This window comes from Chiloscyllium plagiosum, unplaced genomic scaffold, assembly GCF_037043375.1.
Source record: "Chiloscyllium plagiosum isolate Xiang-an unplaced genomic scaffold, Cpla_swu_hap1 HiC_scaffold_50, whole genome shotgun sequence".
NCBI classification, from domain to species: domain Eukaryota; kingdom Metazoa; phylum Chordata; class Chondrichthyes; order Orectolobiformes; family Hemiscylliidae; genus Chiloscyllium; species Chiloscyllium plagiosum.
In genome coordinates, this window is record NW_028270188.1 from 12831860 (window position 1) to 12857798 (window position 25939).

Genomic DNA, 25939 nt, shown 5'->3' on the forward strand with positions numbered 1-25939 from the left:
CACCAGGTTTGAAATCTCGATATTTTATTAATTGTTTCAAACAATAATGCCAGAGCAATAGCCTGGTCTAGATCAATAATCCAATGACATTTCCACCACAGCGCCATCTCCATATGGGGACCTATCAGAAACCACACTGAGCAGGTCATGTATGTACTGTTTGACAGCTCTGTCAGAGAAACAACCACTCATTTGACGTTTGTTTATGGCACTGATGGTGGGGTAATTGATAAGATTGTATCTATTAGTTAAAAACAATGACTGCAGATGCTGGAGGCCAGATTCTGGATTAGAGAGGTGCTGGAAAAGCACTGAAGTTCAGACAGCATCCTAGGAGCAGGATAATCGACGTTTTGGGCGAACGTCCTTCCTCAGGAATACAGACAGAGTCGAGGGTGGAGAGATAAATGAGAGGAGAGTGGGGGTGGGGAGAATGTAGCATGGAGTACAATAGGTGAATGGGGTTGGGGATAAGGTGATAGGTCGGGGAGGAGATTGGGGGAAGGTAGCAAAGAGTACAATCGGTGGATGGGGGTGGGAATGAAGGTAATAGGTCAGAAAGGAGGGTGGAGTGGATAGTTGGAAAGGAAGATACGCAAGTAGGATACGTCATGTGGACAGTGCTGAGCTGGAAGATTAGAGGTGAGGTGTTGGAGGGGAAATGAGGAAACTGGTGAAGTCCATATTGATGTCCTGGGGTTGAAGTGTTCCGAGGCAGAAGATGAGGCGTTCTTCCTCCAGGCGTCTAGTGGTGAGCGAGCAGCGGTGAAGGAGTCCCAGGACTTCTATGTCCTCGGCAGAGTGGGAGGGGGAGTTGAAATGTTTGGCCACAGGGCGGTGTGGTTGATTGGTGTGGGTGTCCCAGAGATGTTCCCTAAAGCGCTCTGCTCGGAGGCGTCCAGTCTCCCCAATGTAGAGGAGACCGCATCAGGAGCAACGGATACAATAAATGATATTGGTGGATGTACAGGTGAAACTTTGATGGATGTGGAAGGCTCCTTTAGGGCACTGGATAGAGGTGAGGGAGGAGTTGTGGGCGCAGGTTTTTCAATTCCTGCGGTGGCAGGGGAAGGTGCCAGGTTGGTAGGGTGAGTTGTAGTGGGTGTAGACCTGACCAGATAGTCATGGAGCGAACGATCTTTGTGGAAGGCGGAAAGGGGTGGGGAGGGAAATTTATCCCTGGTGGTGGGGTCCGTTTGAAGGTGACAGAAATGTCGGTGGATGATTTGCTTTATGCTATGGTTGGGAGGGTGGAACGTGAGCACCACGGGGGTTCTGTCCGTGTTACGGTTGGAGGGGCGGGGTCTGAGCGCGTAATGCGGATGTGGACGAGATGCGTTGGAGTGCATCTTTAACCACGAGGGAAGGGAAATTGCATTCTCTGAAGAAGGAGGCTAACTGCTGTGTTCACAGAACAGCACCACCCTAATCCAGATTGTAACTATTCCTGTCTTTGGGAACTGGACATAGCTGAGTAATTTTCCACATTACCAGAGAGATGTCAGAGTTGTCAGCTTAGTGGAAACAGTATACTGAGATTATCCGAGTCAAAAGGTTACAGATTGTGTTTGAATATGATGCTGGTTCTGTTGCTGCTGCTGTGGTCTACAGCACCACATCAATGTCAGGAATTGTGTATTTAAGAAAGTTCAGAGAGTTACATCTTCGAAAGTATCTACAGAGAAGTATTGACTTGGAAATGAATTGAGTGCAACGAAGAAATATTGCTGAAAGAGGAGTTTGCAGGTCATGGACTCTTAGAGTCATACAATATGCAAACAGACACTTCAGCCCAACTCATCCATGCTCACCAGGTTTCCTAAACTGAATTAGTTCTATTTTTCTGCTTTTAGCACATACCCCTCCAAACCTTTCCTATTCATGTACACAGCAGATTGTCTTTCAATTGTTGTAATTGCACTCACCAATACCACTTCCTCTGACAGCTTGCTGCATATAAACACCACTCTCTGTGAGAAACAGCTTCCCTTAGATGTATTTTAAATATCTTCCCTCTCACCTTAAACTTATCCTCTCTGGTTTTGGACACCACCACCCTGGGGAAAAGGCTTTGTCTATTTATCCTATTCATACCACTCATGATTTTATAAAGGTCACCACTCAGCTTCCTATAAAAAAGGAACAAAATCCCTGCCTCTCCATATACCTCAAAACCTCCTAACTCCGTTATGTCATTTTAAATACTTTTGTCCCCTTTCCAGGTTATAGAATCCTTACTGTAGCAGGGCGACAAGAATTGTACTCAGTACTCCAAATGTGGCCTTAACATTCTCTTGTACAGCCGCAACATGATGTTCCAATTCCTATAGTCAATGCTCTGACTGATGAAGGTAAGTGTGCCTAATGCCTTTTTTTAATGCCCTGTCTACCTGCGACTCCACTTTCAAGGAACTATGTACCTACATCATGGGTCTCTCTGTCCGAAGACACTTCAGAATATCCTACCGCTAACTGTATAAATCCTGCCCTAATTTGTCTAAGAAAATGAAACACCTCACATTTATCTTCATGAAGCTCTGCCTGCCAATCCTCAGCACACTTTCCTAGTTGATCACGATCTCATTGTTCGCTAAGGTAATCTTCTTCACTGTCCACTATTAACACTGATTTTGGGAGTTTTGTCTACGAACTTACTCTCCATGGCTCCTATATTCTCATCCAAACCTTTTATAAAAACAATGAACAGCAGCAGGCTGGTCCTTGTGGCACGCCACTAGTCACAGTCCTCCAATTTGAACAAGACATCTCTCCCAGCACCATCTACTACCTAGTGTCAAGCCAATTTTATATCTAATTGTCTAGCTCTCCCTGATCCCCTGTGATGTAACCTTATTAACCAGGCTACCATGAGGAACCTTGTTGGGCCTCACTGAGGTCCACGTAGACAACGTTTGCTGCTTTATCTTCATCTATCTTCACAATCACCTCTTCAAAAACTGAAATCTCGTTTGTGAGATATGGATTACCAGACACAAATATCCCTAATCAGTTCTTGCCTTTCCAAATACATGTAAATCCTGCCTCTCAGAATCTCCTACAAACACTTACCCACCCTTGACATCAAATTCACTGGTCTGTCGTTCCCTGGGATTTCCTTGCAGGATTGTTATACATAATGTAACCACATTTGCTGGCTTCCTGTTCTCCAGCACCTCAACTGTGGCTGTCAATGATACACAAAAGAAAGTCAACAGAACTGCACATTTCGTAAGCCAGGAACTAAGACAGAAATGTGTTGGCAATGCTCAGCAGGTCTGCTAGCATGTGTGCAGATAAATCAGAGTTAATTGTTACAACATGGGGTAAACACCTCCGCCCCCCACTATCCCCACCCCACAACCCCCGCGCTAATTTAAACTTGCAGCACAGTAAAGATTTAACCCATGCTGTAATCTAAAAATTCGGAAGGCCAACAACCATCCTAACGGTCACTATTTAAAGTCAAAATTAACAACTTTAAAAAAAAAGTTACGCGAGAATAGTTAACTAACATCTATTTGCAACTTCTTTCTCTGACCTAGCTTTTACATTCTCTTCTACAATACTGGTCCGATAACCTTCCCCCGCCGCCCGCCACAATTAAGATTGACCAAAACATTCAAATTACAGAACCAGCCAGCTGTCGAATCTTCTCTTTATATCCTCCTCTGTCTTCTTTTCTTCTCCTTAGAGTTTCTGTTTCACAGGTCATTGATAAATAAAGGAGCATTTCGGAGAGCTATTCTCTGGGCAGTCTGCAGATGGTGGTGGCGTGGCAGTTCTCCCCCAACTTTTCATTTTATTTTTTGCTTTATACCCCAAAGCAAAGGGTCATTTCATTCTTTTTAATTTTGTCAAAATGTAAAAATCAAATTCGAGTGTAGTTTAGTTTCTTGGGACATAATTTAAACTGATTGATCGAATTTGAATTTATTGTTGTCTCATAGCATCCCAGGTACTGCCAGCTGCTGGACCAAATGTTACATTGTAAATTTTCCAGAACACACTGTGCTTGTAAATCCTTCAACTCTCGTAAAGGTACAGTACCTTTTACACGTTCGAAACACCTACCCTCTCAAAAGAACCATCATAATGAAAACACGGTCTCATTTGTTTTTCTATTTTTTAAACACATTACCATAGCATACAGGGAACTTAAATCTAAGTTCACCTTAACTTCTTTCCATATACCTATATTTAACTTTGGATAAATACAAATCTCGTCTAAACTTTATCAGTTAAATATGTGAGAACGCATCTGCGATTAAATTCTTACGACACACTGCATGCACAATTTTAAAATTAAAAGTCTGCCACATCAGAGTCCAATGAAAGAGTCTTTAAAGCATTCAAACAATGTAAGCAGATTGGGACCCACGTACACAACCGTCTCCAACACGCTGTTTGTGAATACACATTAAAATGTCGTAAGGCTAGTACCAAACTCAATAGTTCTTTCTCAATCGTGGAATATTTTCTCTGGTGGATGTCGAGCTTCTTTGAAAAATACAATCCCATCTCATCGTCCTGTAGCAGTACAGTTCCAACTCCTATGTCACTAGCGTCGATGGCAACTTTGAAAGCTTTCAAAACGTTTGGTGTAGCTGAAACTGGTTTGGTGGTCAATATTTCTTTTTAATTCTCGAATGCCTCCTGGCATTGGCCTGTCCACTAAAACTTTGTGTTCTTCTTCAGAAAATCGGTTTATGGTGCCACTACACTGCTGAAGATTGGAACAAAGTTCCGATAGAATCCATTGACTCTTAAGAAGCAAAACGCCTTTTTCTTCGAGGTTGATCGTGGAAATTCCTCAGAAGCTTTTGTCTTTGCATTCCATGGGATCAACCTTCCATGATCGATATTTTGTCCCAAGAACATCACGTCTGCTTTTGCGATTTCAGTTTTGTTTAACTTTACCACCAGTTTTGTTTTTCGTATTCATTCAAAGAGCTCTCCCAACTGTACCAAGCGATCTTTCCAGGACTTACTAAAGACCAATACATGGTCCAAATGGTCTGCACAGTTTATTAACCAGGTCAAAACTCTGGTCCTGAGTCTTTGGAATGTGTTGGATGCGTTCTTCATTCCAAATGGCATCACTTTGAATTGATGCAGTCCATTTGGCGTTACAATTCAGAAACTGTCTCTGATAAAGGTACTTGCCATTAACCACGCATTATGTCCAACTTGGTGATGTAAGTGACTTGTTCAACTTTCTCGATACAGTCCTCCAATGTCAGTGTTGGATATAAGTCTGATTTTGTAACAATATTGACCTTCCAATAATCCAATCAAAATCATTGAGTCTCATCCGGTTTGGGAAAGAGGATGATCGGCGAGCTCCACACGCTTGGCTTGGTTCGATGATGTCCTCATTGAGCATAGCCTCCACTTGCTTCTGGACATGTCTGGCTTTGAGAGGATTAAGCCGATAAAGGTGTTGTTTTATCGGAACAGTATTCTATGCGTCTACTTCAGGTACAATGACATTAGCTCTCCCCATATGATACTTAAATCTGTCCGTATATTGCAATAACAAACTTTTCAACTGCATTCTATGCTCCCGAGACAGAGAGTTTACTACCCTATCCTACTGCTCAAGGACTTCTACATTTTTAGGCACATCAAAATTCACAACATTTGGAATTGATTTATCATTCTGTAGGGCATTAACTAACACTTGTTACTCCAATTCTTTCTCTCCTCTACTTCTCAGGATGGTGCACTCGTTTATAAGCCACATACAAGGGGTCTTCGAATGTGGGAATTGGCAACAGAGATGCTACTTTCATTACCGCCTGTGGCCTAGCTATTATTTGGCATGTATGACACGTTTGTCAAAATGTAACCACATCTTTATGCATTCCAGGTCAATAAAAATGTTTTTGTCCCTCAGCCTGAGTATTTCGTACCCCGAGGTGACCTCCCACAGGTAATTCACGTGCTACCCATAACACTTCTTGTCTCTATGCGACCGCTAACAAAATCTGGTGCATTTCAGCACATTCCCCTCTGCGCTAACCTGCCGTAGTCTCCATTTCCATCTTAGGATTCTATATTTCTGATAATAACCCTCAGGAATATCTCTGCCTCTCTTTCAGAGTACACATCCACGTATATATCTTTTATCATCTTGCCTGCCTTTTGCAAATTCCTTCACCTTTCAGGACTAAACATCTCTGTCTGTTCAGGTTTTCCCTGCACCATTACGTCAAACAGGGTATCAGCGAACTGAACCTTAACTCCTTCATCTTGTCTTTAGTTTGTGCTTCATGATGTGACTTATGATAGTGGGATCTAGTTACTGGACAGTCTGGGAAAATATTAGGATAGTTCTGTTTTAACTACTCAGTTTCTTGGTCTTCCTTTGGCTTCTGCACAACAAGACGTGTCACTCCCAATTTTGACCCTGCTAAATTATTCCCGAGAACAAACTGGATTCCTAGAAATGACACTCTGTCAGTCACTCCCACGGTTACTTCCTCAGACTTGAGAAGGCACTCCAATCTGATCTTATGTAGAGGAAAGCTAAATTTCTGCCCATCTACCCCACAAATTACGACACTCTCGGGTAACAGCTCAGAAAGACTGCAAAATTGATAATCTTTTGCTAATAGATACTGGTTGGATCCTGCATCTCTCAAAATTATAACTTCTCATTCTCCCCCGTTGTTTCTGAGTAAACTTTACTCACAGAGGCGAATTCTTTATGGAGATCAGGTACAAACTCCATTCCCAGCCTCTGCCTCGGCTGTGCACTATCGTGCACCTCCTGGGCTTTTGTTGGGGCTTCCTTTAATACATTTACTAATGCCACTGGCTTAGTTTCTTTTACCACATCTTTTCCCATAGTGCCTTTCTTAACAACCTGCACTGTGACCTTCCGTATCCCACCTTATGGCAGTGATACACCTTTTCCCAGTGCCTTTCTAAAACCACCGGCACTCTGAATTTCTGTGTCCCACTCTATTGCAGTGAAAGCACCTAAGGCCTTTCACCTCCTTTATATCCTCTTGGCAATCGTCTTTAACCTGTGCTAAACTCTTATTCTCTACAGTTTCTTTCATAGTGTAGCATCTCCGATTCTCCCAATTTCGATCCATGACAGGACCAAATTCTGGCTGGAAGCTTCTCGTACTCAGCAAAATGTATTCATCTGCTAAGTCTCCTTTCCTTAATTTCTGAACTTTCTGTTCCTCCACGTGAATTCCTATCATCTCTGGAAGTGAATTTTTCAAATCCTTCAGCAGAATAATCTCCATCAGAGCCTCATAGGTCATGTCTATCTTTAAAGCAAGCATCCATCTGTCAAAATGCCTGTGTTTGATTATTTCAAACTCAAAATAAGACTGACCTGATTACTTCTTTATGTTTCTCTATTGCTGACTATATGATTCTGGTACCAATTCGTGAGCACTTAAAATATCTTGTTTGACATCTTGAGAATCTCTTGACCCCTCATCTGACAGCGGAGAAAATACCACACTCGCCCTGCCTACCAGTTGAGTCCGAAATAGCATTATCCATAAATCCTTAGATCACTCCAAATACCTAGCCAATTCTTCAAGTGAGATAAAGAAGGCTTCAGCATCCTTCTCAATAAAATGTTGCAGAGTATTGACATAGTTGCAGAGAACACTACCTTCTCTTTTAATCTCCATCTTTTTAATGTGACTTACGCTGACTTGATCACAACTTCTCAAGTTCAAATTCTCTCTCTTTTTGGTCAGCTAAGAACCTTCTCCCTCTCTCTTTTTTTCTCTCTCTCTCTGTCTTCTGTCTTACTTTCTGTTTCTCCTCTCTCTCTTTTTCTCTCCCTTTGTTTATCTTGAAACTGCATTTTTCTCAATTGGAATTTAAGTTTTTTTTTCTCACTACTGCACTTGTCTGTGTTTCTGACATACCTTAGTGTTTGAGAAATTCCCGGACAATTTCAGATTTACTTTTATCCTTGGTTAAATCCAAATCTAACTTCTTTGCTAATTCTAAAAATTTGGCCTTTATCTTTCCTTCCAAGATTTCGTGGCCAATTGGAGAATCATCTTCAAACCCCTCTTAACATTTTTAGCAGCCAGTTATCTCACATTTAATTTAAACAAACATAAGTCATCGAAATTAAACAAGTTGTATCACTGATGTTTTATGTAAAGATCTTGGACACGAACGTGCAAATGTTTGAATATATTTTGTTTTCTTTTCATCCCTCAAATCTATTCAAATCTCAGACTGTGTGTATGTGCATGTGTGTGTGTCTGTGTGTGTATGTGTATAAGTATGTGTGTGTGTGCTTGCATGAGTGTGTCTATGTGTGTATGCATGTGCGTGTGTATGTGTGTATATGTGTGTGCATTTTGTGAATAATTCTCTGTAACTGGACTGAGATGAAAGAATGAGATGTAATCACATTCCCATATGAAAGAGTAAATGTGCAACGTTCCCAAGCTTTCTGATATAAAAAAAAATGTAAAAACCTCCTTTATTCACGGATTGGGAAAGTGAAAAAATGATGTTCATGGACCGAACAGTAGTAATGTAATGAACCTTTACTGGGATCATTGAACGACTAAATATTTCGTTCTCTTTTGAGAGTTTAAATTCAGCTTTTGTTTTCAATTCTATGTTACATACATTTTTATCAATATGCAATCAACATCGGTGAAAAAAACAGAAGTTGCTGGAAATGCTCAGTAGTTCTGTCAGAATCTCATGTGAGTAAGCAGATTCAATATAATGTAGAGGAATGGATCTGGGTTGTTTGTGTTTTGCCAATAGTGGTCAGCGATGTGCCGCTTAGGTACATTAGTCAGGGGTAAATGCAGAGTAACAGAGTAGGGAAATGGGTCAGAATGGGTTACTCTTCAAAGGGTCAGCGTGGACGTGTTGTTTGAAATAGCTTGTTTCCCCACCGTATGGATTCTATGATTTCTTCATAAAAATGATGGGCGGTGCCTGGATCAAGAATGTCTCCAAGCATGCTCAGTGCATATTGAAGTGGGAGGGTGAACAGACAGCGGTCGTGGTTCACAATGTTACCAATGACATCGGTAAGAAGAATGAAAGGTTGAAAGGCCCTGCAAAGGAAGTTCGGGGAGTTAGGGGTAAGTTTAAAAGCAGGATCTCCAAGGTTGTATTCTTGGGATTACTCCCGGGCACCTGGAAGTGGGACAAGGAAGAGGAAGATAGTCGAGTTGAATATGTGGCAAAGAGCTAGTCTGGAAGGAGGGTTTCTGATTTTTGGATGATTCGGATCGCGTACAAAAAGGAAAGTGCGCACTTTAACTGGAACGGCTCCAACATCCTGGAAGGGAGGTGTGATCATGCAGATTTAAGCTGATGATATAGGAGGCTGGAAACCAAAGCAGCAGGTCAGAAAATGAGCAGAAAGTAAAGGCTTGTCAAATAAACATGCAGAGCCATTTAAATGACCATGCTGAAGGAAGGAATCATAACAATTTTAAAAAAGTGAGTTGAAAGTTGGAGTATATGTAAGGTTCACGGTTATCGGGGATCGATAAATAAGGATGGACAGCCTGTGAACCCAAGTATTAAAAGAGAAAGTTAAATCAATAGAACTTATGCTAAAAACGTTTTTAACTAAATGTGTGCAGTATTTGGAATAAAATGAATGAGCTGATAGCGCAAACAGAGAAAAAAATGGCAGGGTGGGCATGACTGAAATCTGGTTACATGAACGTCAGGACTGGGATGTTAAATGTCCAAGGCTGCTTCAGTGTTCAGACAAGAAGGAACAGTAGGTGGAGTGCCTGTATTGGTTAAGAATTATGTCAAGGCTGTATTAAGAAATGATGTTAGCACGTGGGACAAAACTGATGAATCAGTCTGGTTTGCAATAAAACACATGAAAGGAAACCCATTGGTATGAGCATGTCCAGCCCAAAAAATCACTCCCCCCACCCCATAAATTACTTTCACTGTAGGGAATAGCATGAACCAGGGTATAACGATGGCTTCAGACAAGGGCACAAGAGTGATTATGGGAATTTGAGCATGCACATTGACTGGAGTAATCAATTCGGCAAGGGGGGCCTCAAAGAACGATGTGTCGAATATATGACGGATTATTTCATTGATTAACATGTAATGGAACCAAACTGAGAACTGGCTTTGTTATTATGTAATGAGGAAGGAGTGATAAATCATATTTTAGTACAGTATCATCTGAGAAAGAATGACCACAACATGCTGGATTTTCATATTCAGACTGTAACAGTGAAGACAGAGTCACATAGGTGTGGTTTAGTGTTGGACAATGATAATTATATTGGCCTGAGGAAGGGCTCGGCCTGATGGGACATGTGAAAAAGATTTAAGTTCACAACATTTGAAGAACAGTGGCAACTACTTTGGGAGATAGTCAAGCCACCTCAAATAAAGTATAATCCTGAGTGGAAGAGGAATTGCAAAAGCGATCCATGTCTTAACATGGAAAGTCAACAATAACATGAAGGTTCTTGCCTGGTGGTATTATCGCTGACTGCTAATGTTCTGGGGAACTCAGGTTCAAATGCCGCCTTGGCAGATGGTGGAATTTAAATCGAATATGAATCTGCAATTAAGAGTCTATTGATGATAATGAATCCATTGCTCATTGTTGGAAACACTCTTATGTTTCATGAATGTTCTTTAGGGACGGAAATAACCATCCTTACCTGATCTGACCTATATGTGACTTCCAACCCATACAAATTTGGTTGATGCTTAATTGCCCTCTGGGCAATAAGGGACAGACAATGAGTGCTGCCTAACCAGCGAAACGCTCATCCTTTAATGAATTAAAGAAAACTACTTTACTTGTCAGCAAATGGTTACTAAAACCAAAATCAAAGTGGCTACGAAGGAAAATGAGTAGAAAACTTAAGAAATAATAAAGAATACTTCTACGAGTAGACAAAAAGTAACAGAATGCTGAAAGTAAATGTTGGCCTTTGAGAGGATGAAAGTGGCGAGGTAATAATGGGAAACTCAGAAATGGCAGAGGTAATACCAACACTTCCTATTTTCACAGTGCAAGGTAATTTCTTCCCAAAATTTAAAACAATTGCAAAGTATCATGATGGAGGTACGATGACGAGGCAGAAGATATTAAATGAATTGATGGAATTATAGACAGCTCAGACCCTTGGCCTGCAGTCTATCGTATTAAAAAAGGTAACAGCAGAGGAAGTGGATGTGTTAGTCAGGATATTCAAAACATTTTTGGATTCTGGAACGGTATGAAGTATTGGAAAAGTAATAATGTGGTACACGTATTCAAAACAAGAGATAGGCAAAAAATCACAAACTTAAGACCAGTGACTTTAACCACTGTAGTGGGGAAGTTTCTTCAGTCAACCATAAAGTAGGAAATAACTGAATACTTGGAAAAACAACGATGAATTCACCATGTCAGCACGGTGTCAAGGTGGGCAGGTTGTGCCTGACATATCTGCTGGGGTTCTTTGAGAATGTAACCGACAAGCTGGATAATGGGGATGCAGCAAATGCTGTACATCTAAACTTCAGAAGGCATTTGACAACGTGTTGCGTAAAGGACTGATCAAGAAGGTTAGATCCGAGGGGTGAAGGGTAGAGTATTGAATTGGATGGAGGATTGGCTGTCTAACAGAAAGCAGAGCATCGGGATAAATGGTCTTTCTCTGGCGAACAGAAACTCGTGAGGGTTCAGTTTTCAAACCTCAATTGTTTACAATCTGCCCAAATGACCTGGAAGGATAGACAGAGTGTAGTCACTAAATTCACAGATGTTATTCAACTAGGTTTTCAAACAGTCTGTAATGAGGAGCTAAAGAGTTTACAGCTGAATATTGATAGGATTAGAAAATGGGGCAGATTGCTGTATCTGGCTGATGATGTTTAATGTGGATAACTGCACATTTGAATTTCCTACCGCCACTCCTAATTGCTATTGGTCCATCTACAGTTCTTTGAATTTTATTCACCGTTGGTGGCTGGGGTAACAGGGGTCGAGGGGTTTGGTTGAGGGAGATGCAGATTACTCTGTGTGTAGGGAACATGACATCAATGTGGAGAAAATACCGCAGTCAGGCCTTGTTGATTTCCATAGCAGGCCTGGCAACCAGATGGCCTATCCCTGTTCTCAACTCCTGATGATTAATTGCCTGGAGTGATCCACATCGAAATGTTGCAGTCAGACAGTCCGTAATTAATCTGCCCATTTCGTAATAAAGGGACAAATAACCATTTAGATCAGAAGTAACAACTTGGCAATTCATTTGAGATTTAATGACTATTTGCTGCAACTGCAGGCTGGAACTGGTTGATGGGACAACAAAACACTCAGCATTGTTGCAACGTAATAGTTTAAATATTGAGTAAAAATATTACCTTATCAATTCTGTTCGAAAGTGTCCACAATCTATATGTTATGGAAAATGTTTTGAATGTATTGTGGGAGAATAGAAACATTGAAAAGTTTAGAAAAGGAAAACGTGAAGCGGATATAAGTCATTAAAAAGGTCTAGGCATGTCAAGGGAACGGGCAAATATTGATTTGTGGATCATAATTGGGAAAATGTGTCTGTGTTTGACCACATTGGCGAGTTGAATGGAAAAACAGTGTATTATCTCAATGAACAGATTGCGAAACTGAGGCACGAGGAACAGGGAACCTGGATCACAAAACAAAACCTCTGCTTCAACATCACATTTATCAGGAGGCAATATAAATCGGGAACTATTTTAAAACCAAATACATTTAGAAATAGAAAAGTTTTTCTCCAGTTTACAGATTAATGGTGAGTCCACTTTCACTTTAAAAGTGTGTCCTTATTATTGAGCCTTGGAGTAAGGGGAAGACCTGTTCTCTGTTCACCTCATGATGTTAAATATCTCCATCAGGAGCACCTCTCAACCTTCTTTGCTTAAAAGTAAAATCAAATAAATCTGGCCTTTCTTCAGTTTGAGTACATCCTTGTTTGTTAATTCGGAAAGGTATCACAGTGTTAAATTTCATCACCGTTTGATCTGTCCACCTGAACAACCTGTTTATTCCCTCCTGTACCCTCACACGTTCCTCCTCGCTGTGAACCACCAACTCATCTTTGTGTCATCCGCAACATTATTTATCATTCCCTCTCAAACTCCATCCCTCCTATTCTCATCATTATCGTTTATGAAGTTCACAACTAAGCCTTGATTTTATCCTGTTTTTGAGATGTTGTTCACAGGGAGAGCGTTGAGAAGTTCATTCTCTTCCTTTTCCTATTTTGGTGAAATTGCAGCATGATGCAGTTGGGTTTTATTTTACGAGGGAGTCACAAATTTTATTTTGGACATGGAGATGAATTCTCCTTTTATACTTGCGCCTCTGAATGTTTTATTAATTAAGCCTGCACGTACTTAGTATTGAATTAGGGTTTGGTGGCTTTCACTGCAACATTTATGTTCTACGTGGTCTTGGATAATTTTCATTGTATCGTTTTCATTGCAATAGGCAGAGCTGAAGAAACTTTCTGTCTACAATAGACAATAGGCAATAGGTGCAAGAGTAGGCCATTTTGCCCTTCGTGCCTGCACCACCATTCATTATGATCATGGCTGATCATCCTTAATCAGTATCCTGTTCCTGCCTTATCTCCATAACTCTTGATTCCACTTTCCCTGAGAGCTCTATCCAACTCTTTCTTAAATTAATCCAGAGACTGGGCCTCCACTGCCCTCTGGGGCAGAGCATTCCACGCAGCCACCACTCTCTGGGTGAAGAGGTTTCTGCTCATCTCTGTCCTAAATGAGCTGATCCTTATTTTTAAGCTGTGTCGTCTGGTTCGGCACTCACCCATCAGCGGAAACATGTTTCCTGCCTCCAGAGTGTCCAATCCTTTAAAAACCTTATATGTCTCAATCAGATCCCCTCTCAGTCTTCTAAACTCAAGGGTTTACAAGCCTAGTTGCTCCAGTCTATCAGCGAAAGGTAGTCCCGCCTTTCCAGGAATTTACCTCGTGAACCTACGCTGCACTCCCTCAATAGCCAGAATGTCTTTCCACAAATTTGGAGGCCAGAACTGCACACAATACTCTAGGTGTGGTCTCACCAGGGCCCTGTACAGCTGCAGAAGAACCTCTTTGCTTCTATATTCAATCCCTCTTGTTATGAAGGCCAGCATGGTATTAGCCTTCTTCACTACTTGCTGTACCTGCATGCTTACCTTCATTGATTGATTACCTTCAATTCTTCCTGATTTACTCCCAATGCGAAACTCAGCTGGGAAGGAACAAAGAGTTAAAGGAGAAAAATCAACGGCTGAAGAGCAGTTGAGGGATTTAGATTTTTTGGAAATTGGCATCTATTTTAGAAAGAAATGATCTGTTCAGAATGGCTTGGTCTAATCTAAACTGTAAAGCAACGAATATCTTAGCAGGGAGATTTTCTCATTCTATGTCGGGAGACTTTATATTGATAGAGACGGCAAAGGGAATATTCCAAGTAACAATACAAGTGGTAGGATTGTTAGAGAAGTTTTGGAATATGAGGAGAGCACGTCAATTAGAAAAGAAAAACGAGAGAGTCAAGAGTATATTCTAATTCTGAAGCACGAAATTGCATTTATTTCCATGTAAGGAAGGGTTGGATGGTGAAGAATTTGTCAAATATGTTCAAGAAGACATACTTCATCAATATGCAGATGATTCTAACAGAGAGGGAGCAAAACCATGTCTTCTTTTGTGCAAGAGGCACGGCAAGTGACTGAAGTGAACGAGGGAATATTTTGGGTATCGCAATCAAAACTCTATTAGTTTCATAATGGTTATGGAAAAGAATAAGGCTTTCATTTCTTTTTTAAATTGGAGTACAATAAATGTTAATGGCATGGGACAATGACTTATAAAGTTTGATTGGAGTAGACTGTTAGCAGGTAAAACGCTGTCGGACAAGTGGGAAGCGTTCAAAAGTCTGACGACGGGAGTTGAGAGGCATTATGTTCCAGTTAGAGTGAAGGGTAAGGCTGGTAATATTAAGGAGCAATGGTCAAGTACAGTTATTGAGCTTTTATACAAGAATCAAAGAAAACCTTACTTTAGATATAGACAACTTGATTCAATTTAATCTCTTAGTCAATATAAAGAGTGTGGGACATTATTTCTAGAGAAATCAGGAAAGCAAGAAGGAGATATGAGATAGCTTGGGCAGATAAGGTGAAGGATAATCCAAAGACATTGTGCAACTACATTAACAGCAAGACGGTAATGCCTCTCAAAGATCATGAAGGATATCGATATTTTGAACCCAGGTGATGGGGATTAAAATTATCCCATTCCTGGTGCATCAGACAGCAGCAAACACACACTATTGCCTGCAGCTCACATTCCTCCAGCTTGAACTCTATCTGCTATTTGTCAGTCTATTTACCCATTTCATCAAGATCGTTTTGTATTCGTAGAAACCCTTCTTCACTGTCCACTATGTCCGCAGTTTTGGTGTCATGCGCAAACGTCCGAACCATGCCTTCGATAATCTCACGCAAATCATTTACATAAATGACAAACAATAAAACCAAGAACCAACCTCTGTGGAACACTGCTGGGCACAAGCATCCAGTCCAAAAAGCAAGTGCCCACCATTAGTCTCTATCTCCTGCCATTGCAACAATTGAAAGTGCTGGAGAGAGACCCAGCAGTTCAGGCAGTATCGGAGCAGAGAAAAATGGAATTAACTCTTTTTGAGTCCAACATAACTTGTTCAGAACAGGTTCATCTAAGACTTGATACGTTAACTCTGTTTGTCTGCCCAGATCCTGCGTCATCTGTTGCATTTCTCCATCATTTTGCATTTGTATTTCAGATTTCCACTATCTCTAATATTTTGCGTTGTCTTGATTGCTCTGGATGTTGGCCGCTGTTATAATTGGACAATATGCTCCATTGCTGTTCCTATCACTTGTGCCAGTGACACATGTATTATACTATAATCTGTTTCTTCTTTATGTTCTGAAAATAAATGCGCAGATCTCAGCAAAGTGATTTTGATGTAAAGGGCCTTTTAGAGACAACTACATTTGATGTAAAAATAGGAATAGTTTATTAATTATTCCATTGTCTGTGCGTTTTATGTCTAAACTTGTCTCCTCAGTATCTGAACATTTTCAATACATTTCTCTGAATAATTTCAGCAACGATGGTTGCCAAGCAGCCCATCATCTGTGTACCAGTTCGATATGAGCTGTATCCTCATTGTTACTCCGCTGTAACTCACAGTAACCCATCACATTTTGTTATCAGTGTCTGTTTTTATTTCTGAATATCCAGTCCAGATATAAGCAATCTTAACAACCTGTATAACCTGTGATTAAACAGTCTGTATATAAGATATAATTTTGCAGATCACATTTAAAATTATCCTGTTCTATTCCGCCGCAGCCCTTTCTGTCTCATAGCCATTATCATATTCATTCTGTCACTGACTCATTAATTCATGACTGTTAATTATCAAGGTTATTGTACATTGTTATGGACCAGGATGGACCCCTCAAAACATTCTTAAGCACTTTTCCCAGACCATAATGTTGTCATTTGTTGAAGTTAAGTGTAAAGTGAATATTCCCAGAGTAAGTTAACTGTTCCGACTGCCGACTTTTAAATAAATAGAATTTATTTACAAAAATAAGGAATGAAACACAACGAACTGAAAACACTGTACCAGAATAACTCATCCTATCCAAAACTGACAGGCAATCTCCACTTTTTGTCTCACAGTGAATTCTCTTTAGCAGTACTTTTTTCTGGAAATAGTCCTTCAGGAGTACATATTCTCCTTATCCTTCATCATCACAGTCTAAGAGGATACCATGTCTCTTAAAATTGCATCCTCTTTACCTGCCCTATGTCAATAAACTTTCAGGTATATTATCAAAGCAGATCCGGCATTTACAACTTAAAAAACTTCCAATCAGCTTGTACACTCTCATGCAGCTTTCTAGCTTCCACTGTCCCTTCTGTTACCACTCCAACAAAACTCCTACGCTTATCCCCTTTTTCTGCATGTTTTTTTTTCTTCCTGAAACTACCAATACAGTGATTTCACATGATCTAATTTGTTGCAGTGAAAACACCAGAGCTTTTTAACTTCTTTGACTCCTTCAAATATTTCCTTTTTACCCTGTGATAAATTATGACCTTCACTGAGATCTACCTTTCCCTTTCCACGTGAAGATTTGTCTTTGACCCAATTTCTATCCCTCAAGGACTGAAAATTAAGCTGGAAGCTAAAGCAAGTTTTACAATCATTAATCAGGAGACATACTTACATTCATATGCAACTTCATGTACATGCATTGCCGTTTTAACTCTTTGCTCTTCCAAACGTGTTTGCATTATGTCAGGCAGTGAAGTTTTGAACTCCTCCAAATTAATTGTCTCTCGAAGAGCATCATAACTTTGCTCTCTTTTTAAAACTCATATCCATCTATCAAAATTACTTTTCTGATCCTTTCAATCTCAATATGGGTTTTACCAGATTCGGCCTTAGATTCCTGAAACGTTGTCTGTCAGCTTCTGGCACAACTCATACGCACTTTTTCCTCTCCTCATACTCCCCAGATCTCTCCTCTAATAGTGTTGCGAATACCTCACTAGCTTTACCCACAAGTTCTGTTTGGATCAACACAACCCACATGCTCACTGGCCACTGCCATTGTTTAGCTACTTTTTTCAAGTGAAACAAAAACGTTTTTGCATGAATATACCATGCATATCCAATATTTTGTATATCCTGCTCTGTCTTCAGTGGTGCTTTTCCGTGAATATACCTAAAACGTTTCTGAACAGGCTTTCGACCACCATGGGTTTACTTACCCTCAGGCAGATCCTCACTAAGCTTACCTTTAGCCATCATCTTCATCCTTTTAAGCTGGCTTTCCATTCTAAGTGTCCGTCTCTGAAGCTCCCTCTTTTCCTTTTTTCCTGCTAAATTTATTTGTTATTTTTTCTCATTCCTCTGATACAGCTATTCATTCTCTTTCTTTCTCTTCTGATATTATACATTACGCAAACTGCTTCATTTGCGGTTGAAGTTTAGTCATGTCTACAGATCCTGCTGGAGTTTCCAGTAAATTTTAATGGTGAGCCACTGCTGCAAGCATCTCAACTTTCCTCACATTAGGAGGTAGCTTCAACTTCAGCTCGTCCACTAATTCCTGCAGCTTGGACTTCATGTGCATTTTGTAAAAAACCCAAAGTTAATTCTTCCGCCTCCAAAACATACTTGGTGACTGCAAGAGCCATTGTTATCCGAAGCTCTGTTTACTCGACCAAATCAATACCCGAAGTAAGAGACACTCGCCGACTAAATCGCACAAATGGCCCCCAATCTGTTATGGACCAGACCTGGCCACCCAAAACATTTTTAAGCATGTAGCCAGACAGTAATTTTGCTATTTGTTGAAGTTCAGTGTATCATAGATATTCCCGGAGTGAATTAACTGGTCAAAATGCTGAGTTTTAAACAAACAGAATGTATTTACCAAATTACCGAATGAAACACAAGGAACGAAAATGGAATACCTGAATAACTTGCCCTATCCAAACTCGACAGGGTATCCCGACTTAAGGATGCTGTTCCAAATGCTTGCACAATCCTAATAAACAAGCTCCTTAGCACAAGGAGTAAATCTGATACAAAAAACTTACAGGTTATGCGGTCAGAAGAACAGGGAGAGCATCCAGTTTCATAAGTAACCCTGACTCAACTAACCCCCAAACTGAACCAATCTGCCGAGCTAGAGAGCTGACTACATCCTCTTGATTATAAAAAAACACATTTTTTAAGACTTGAAAGCCTACTGTCTGAGGCATTACCTGCCAGGTATAAATAAAAGTGACCCAATGAACATTTCTAAATTCAAACATATTGGAATCTTGGTTGTTTAGACCCTCTCTGACAAAAAAAAATAATCAAGGACTACATGACATTGTAAAGGGACCGGCTTTGTGACAACATGTCATATTTAGCTTTGGACTGAAATCGAAAAATGTGAGTCCTATTCCTTTGAAGCCAATAAAGTGCATTCAAGTGTTTGTGATTTTATATAAAACAGTGCTGACGCACATTGTGTGTTGAAGAAACAAAATTGCCTTATTAGAGCAATGAGAAGAAAGTCCAGACAGATCCATACTTCCTGTGTATGGTCAGGGCAAATATGTCCACTGTAAATCTATAGGTTGGCACCTTTTCTAGTCGAGGAAGGATCAGCATGGTAACTACATTTAGATTGCGTTTTCTGGGGGTGGTGGTGGTGGGAGGTTCAGGCGGTTACAACATTGCAAACAGACAACAGAGCAGAATAATCTTGCCTGTGTAAAGAAAATATCCATCATTCTCACTCACAACTAACTTCACGAGAGCAATGGGTGATGGGAGACGTGACCAATATCCAAGTGATACGAACATTCAATTCAGTCCAGTTGTTATTGTGATATGAAGGAACCACACTGAAAGGAGTTAACTGGATCTGTTTGTTCAGTGACTGTCATTGATGACAGTCTCCATGGATTCTAGTTGTGTCACTGAATGGTTTCCTCTTCTATTAGTAAGGGGCTTCTTGCAATGTTTTGTCCCATTGTAGCAGCAGATGCATCACCTCAACATTAACAGGGATCAACAGCTGCAGAGACCAGAAGAGGAGAGATACACATCTGAGAATCGTCTGGAATGTTCCAAAAAATGGATCAGAATCTCAGAACAGTAGACTACAATGCTGTAACAATGGACAGGAGTTTATCCGATGGTCTTTTGTATCTTTCCTGGCCTTGGAACACAGTACCATATCGGATATACAGCGTACTGTTGATTATCCAGGCAGGTTACTATCCCTTCCTCGCTATTGTTGGTGTTCCTGGTAAGTCTCCCCATCTCTATCCATTTATTAAGCCTATAAGCCATGGTGAAGCTCATTGATATTTCTGTTACCTATATTTAGCAAAGACAAACATTATTGTCTTCAGTTTCAAATGTCACTTCTTTTCATTACCCACACATTTCAGAACCACCCACACCTCCAGCCTCACAAATACTGTTCACAATCCCGATCTACTGTTTTGTCCTGAATTCATTTATGTCTCAGTATTCTGTCCATCACTAAACCTATCCACTACCAGCTCTATTATACTGGTTTTAAAAGGGGGTTTCATATTGGGACTGTTGTGTATATTTGGAACAGCATAATTAAGTCTAGCTGGATAGGTTGAGTTCGGTAGGGTGTCCTTATTCTGTTCTTTGTGTTTCATTGTGTAATGTTGTGAATAAAGTTTTTGTCTGTTTTAAAATTTAGTTGATAACTTCCCTATCGTACTCCTGGTAACTTTCATTGTACACTTACCGAAACAAATTGCAATGTTATGCCCTGGGCTGCCTGCTTAAGAATATTTTAAGTGGTCTAGCCTAGTCGATAACAGATTGGGGGCTCTTTGCAGGATTTTAAACAGCAAGAGTGAGGTGCTCGTATCTTTATTTTGGATTTTGGTTTTGTTGGGTAGACAAAGTTTGGCATAGCAATGGCTCTTTCAGTCGCCAAACGTTTTCTGCATGTGGATGCAGTGATTGGAAGTTTTGAAGAAAACGAATAAGACCAAGTTGCATGAATTAGCATAGAATCTGGAATCCGAACTGCCTGCTTCTGAGAGGAAAGGAGAGTTAGTTGTAGTAGTAAGTCATCAATTAATCTTGCTGGAGAAAGCATCAGAATCTATACAGATGGTAAGAATTCAATTGCAAATGAAACAGCTTGACTTAACGGCGAGAGGTAAGGAATGGGCAGCAGAAAGCAAACAGTTTCACTTACGATTAAAAGCAGAACAGAGGGAAAATAGAGAGCAGCAGAAGAGAGAGAAAAAGAGAGAGAAGTAGAGGAGAAAGTATGAGACAGCTTTTGAACAGCAAAAACTGACAATTAAAAAGGAAAGTCAGCGTAGAACGCGGGAGATAAAGGTTGGGGGTAGCGTTAGTGAGGAAGAGAGTGAGGATGAGCAAGCCCCAGGTAGCCAGAAGCCTAGCCGATTACAAGCATTGTCTCAATTTGATGAGAAGGATGTGGAAGTCTTTTTCGACTCATTCGAAAAGGTGGCTAAACAAATTGCCTCTTATGGCCAGAGGCAATAAGAGTTTTGTTGATCCTAACGAAATTTGTAGGTAGGGCTAGTGAGGTATTCACATCCCTATCAGAGGAGGTATCTGCGGAATATGAGGTGCTGGAAAAAGCCATTTTCACTGCATATGAGCTTGTACCAGTAGCCTATAGAAAAAATTTCAGGAATCGAACAGATACCCTGGTCAAACATATATTGAGTTTGAAAGGATCAAACAGTGTACTTTCGATAGAAGGATAAGTGCATTAATAATCAAGCAACCTAAATTGCCCTTAGAGAGGTAATTATTTTGGAGAAATTCATAAATTCACTGCCTGAAGTAATGCGAACTCATGTGGAAGAGCAGAGAGTGATAACATCAAGGTTAGCAGCTGAAGTGGCTGATGATTATGAGCTGTTCCATAAACTCGGTTTGGCTTACAGAATCAATTTCCGTCCATGAGCAATGGAAATTGGAGCAAAGAGATGTCCTCACGTGGAAAGGGAAAAGTAGATCTCAGTGAAGATCATAAGGCGAATTTACCACAGGGTAAAAAAAAACCCTTGAGGGGAACAAACAAGATAAAAGATCCAAGTGTTTTCATTATAATAAAGTGAGCCACACAAAATCACAGAGTTGTTGTGCGAGGAGAAAACCAGATCTAGGAAAACCAGAGAAGACTGTAAGATTTATTGGAAAGTAACAAAAAGCTCAAGGGAAGTTAGTCAATGCCTCAGAGTGTTCAAGATGGTCAGAGGTTGATCGAGGAGGACGTGCCAGATCTGCTTAAATTTTCTACATGCAAGGGTAAAGTTTATTCACATAGTCCAGGAGTAATAGATATGGTGGTTCCAATATTAAGGGACACATGATCTTCTCAGCCTGTAATGCTGAGGGATGAGGAAATATGTACTCCTGAGGTACTATTGCCTGAGAATGTGCGGGTAGCAGTTTTCATAATGAGACAAAAAGTTTTCAGTTATGTAAAGTGAAGCTAGAGAGCAAAGAGAAGAGTGGAGAATGTGTGGTAGGAGTACTGGACTCCAAACTCTCATCTCCAGGAATAAAATTTGTCCTTGCAAATGATATAGCTGATTCACCAGTAGGCGTGCTGCCTACTCTAATTAGAAGGCCAGTGGAGAACTGGAGAATGGTTATACAGGAAATTTCCCTGATTGTGTGATCACAAGATCACAGATGCACAGTTTGAAACATGACAGATCAAAAGGCACAGATAAGGAAGCTGACATAGAGTTATCCGAAACCATTTTGTTTTGACCAGATAAGTGGAACAGAGAAGGAGCAAGTAACAAAACATGCAAGTATTTTTAGCTCTGCTAAGCTGAATGATTTGAAGCAGAAAGATGGGGAATTAAAACAGTAAAATGAGAAGACATTTAGCAAGAAAGAGAATGAATGCATTCCTGTGAGTTCTTACTCAACAAATAATATCTTAATGCGGGTATAGAGATCAGCACACATTGAAAATCATGTGGGCAGAAATTCATCAAATTGTTTATCCTATTTGTTATAGAAAGGAGGGGCTGCGAGTGGAACATGAGCTACCACTTGGAGATCATTTCGAGGTGAGGACAATGCAGGTTGAAATACAAATATATTTTCACTGGCCTGGACTACACAAAGGTGTAGTTGAATTTTGCCAGACGTCTCAAACTTGTCACTCAGGCAGTAATAAAATCTGCGACTTTAATAGCTGTTCCAGCATTTGAGGAACCTTTCACAAATGTCTTGATAGATTGCGTAGCTCCCCTACCTCAAACAAAAAGTGGGAACAACAATTTATTAACAATAATGGGTGTGTCGACTAGATGTCCAGTGGCAATCCCATTACGCAGCATCACAGTTAAAAGAATTGTAGAAAAAATACTTACTTTTTTTAACTAGATACGGATTACCAATCGAGATCCAGGTAGATCAAGGATCAAACCTCACATCCAAACAATTCAAGGCAGTGATGGATAATTGGGAATGAAGCAATTCAAATCGACCAAATTCAGACTATTTGAATTATTTTTTGGAACATGAAGTAAAAGGACCGTTAAAATTGGTTAAGGAGAAATTAATAAGTCAGAATTAAGAGACCACCCATTTGGGTGGACAGCATTTAAAAGTATCGCAGCATACAATGAAACAGGAAGTGGATCAGAAATCACAAATTTGGAATTTTGCAATTGAAAATAAGGTATTAGTGTTACTTCCAGTAACAATTGAGACTTTAAAAGCAAGGTTTAGTGTACCTTATCAAATTGGGAAGAAATTCAATGAGGTAAACTTCTTGATACGGACTCCAGACAGGAAGAGATCTCACAGAGTGTCATGTGAATATGCTATTTTGATAGGGAAGGAAAACAAGATAAGGTGTTAATGATTACAACACAGAAGGAAGAACCAAGTTCAGAGGATTCTGAATTGGACATTCCTCAAATCAAATTGAACAATGAGGAAGTTGTCAAAAATTGGGATAAATTGTTGAGTTACCTTCCACAAGAAAAGCAAAACGACCTGAAAGAGTTATTACTATCTCATGGAGAGATATGCGGAAATAAACTGAGAAGTACGAACATAATTGTGCATGATTTGGACACAGGAGATGCTGCTATGATTAAGCAACATCCTTATAGGCATGACCCTCCAAAATTGGCACAGGTTCAGAAGGAGGAGAGTACATGCTCCAAGTTGGCATAATTAATGTGAGTTACAATGACTGGCCCTCACGTATATTCATGGTGCCAAAGCCAGATGACACTCAACGGTCAGGTGTGGACTATCACAAAATCAACGCTGTTACAAAGGCAACGCTGTTACAAAGACTGATGCATATCCAATTCCATGTTTAGAGAACTGTGTCGAAAAAGTGGGAGAAGCCACTTATCTTTCTAAGTTGGACTTGCTCAGAGGTTACTGGCAAGGACCTCTGACACAGAATGCAAAGGCAATTTCGGCTTTCGTAACGCCAAATGGACTATATCAGTTCAAGGTCGTGGCAGTTGGTATGGGAAACGATCCAGCCACATTTCAGAGACTGATAATGAGGTCATTGCCATATTATCCAATTGCGTGGTGCACATTGAAGACCTGATGATTTTTAGTCACTCATGGAAGGAACATTTACAGCATTTATCGGATGTTTCCATCGACCTCAGAGGCAGGTTTGGTGGTAAACTCAGCTACAAGTGAATTTGCGAAAGTCCAAGTCACGTTCCTGGGTAACGTTATTGGACTTGGACAAATGGCCTCATGAGGTACGAAAATAAAAGTAGTTGGGGAATGTTCCACACTGTCGACAAAAAAAAGACCCACAGTACTACGGTTCCTGGAATTGACTGGATTCTACCGAAAGTTTATGCCAAACGTTAAGCAGTGTGGCTGCTCCCCTCACTGAATTGTCAAGGGCAAAAGCTCTCAGTGGACAGAGAATTGTCAAATGGCATTTGACAGCCTTAAAACTGTGTTAACCACTGCCCACAGTCTTAGCTACACAGGATTACACGAAGCATTTCAAGGTGGCTATCGATATCAGTGATGTGGGTGTCAGTCTGGTGTTGCTGCAGGAGGATGACGACGGAATAGAAAGATCCATCGGGAGTTTTTTCTTAGAAGTCGAACGTGTATCAACAGAAATGTACAATGGTGTAGAAAGAGACTTTAAGCTTGGTGTTGCCATTAAAACATCACAGTGTTTATATTCCCAACAATGCATCCGAGACAATCATAGACACTGATCTCAACACAATGACGTTTGTGGAAAGATTCAAGGACAAAAATGCCAGACTGTGCAGATGGAGATTGTTGTTGCAGACGTTCAATCTGACAATTGTGCATGTGGCGGGTCGCGAAAACATGAAAGCTGATGAGTTAGTCAGACTCCAATGAGATACAGAGGCGTTCGGTTGTGGATATGCGGCGGCCTGAATTTGCATGGGTTTGTGCATGTTTGCATGTTTAGTTAGTATAGTGTATATGTCTGGGTTTGAAGGGATAAACATGCAACCATCTTTTTGTATTTTGGTTATTTTTTTCAAGGAGGGGGAGATGTCACAAAAGCTAATCCCTTTTCTTGTCCAAAAGCTGTTACTTCGCTCAAGGAGACTTTGTATTTGATGTTTGTCAGAGGGGCAATAAAACTGGGCCGGGCTCCGATCAGTCTGGCTTGTTACAGAGATGAAAATGATTTTCAGAGGCCTTTTCTATATATGGAAACAGATGAGACTTCAGGCCGAAATGGCTATGCTTTATTCGTGACCTATATAATGAACGGGGCGTGGTGAGCTCTTTTCGCTCTCCTATCTGAGCTCAATGGAGCAGTTTTCAGTTGAGTCTTGAACTGCGAAGTTCAACAGAGTGCTGTGTCGAAACTCTTTCTCTTTTCTGACCTTAAATCTCAACCTGGAAGCATGTATTCCATTGATACTGGTTTTAATTGGGAGTTTGCTTATTGGGAGAGTTGTGTATATTCGGAACAGCATAATTAAGTTGAGCTGAATGGATTGAATTCTGTCGGGATTCTTTATTCTGTTCTTTGTGTTTCATTGTTTAATTTAATGCATAAAGTTTTTGCCTGCTTTAAAAGCTAGTAGTCAATCAGCTAAATTACTCCGGATAATTTTCATTATAAACTTACCGAAACAAATTGCCAAATTATGCTCTGGGCTGCCTGCTTAAGGCTGTTTTGAGTGGTCTAGCCTAGTCCATAACGTCTCGGAGATGGAAGATGCATCCTTGGAACTTGATACAAACCATTGACTTGCCCTCCTCACGATCAGCAAACGATGTTACCTTAACGTGTGTACCATTAGCAATGGAGCCAGGAGGAACAACATG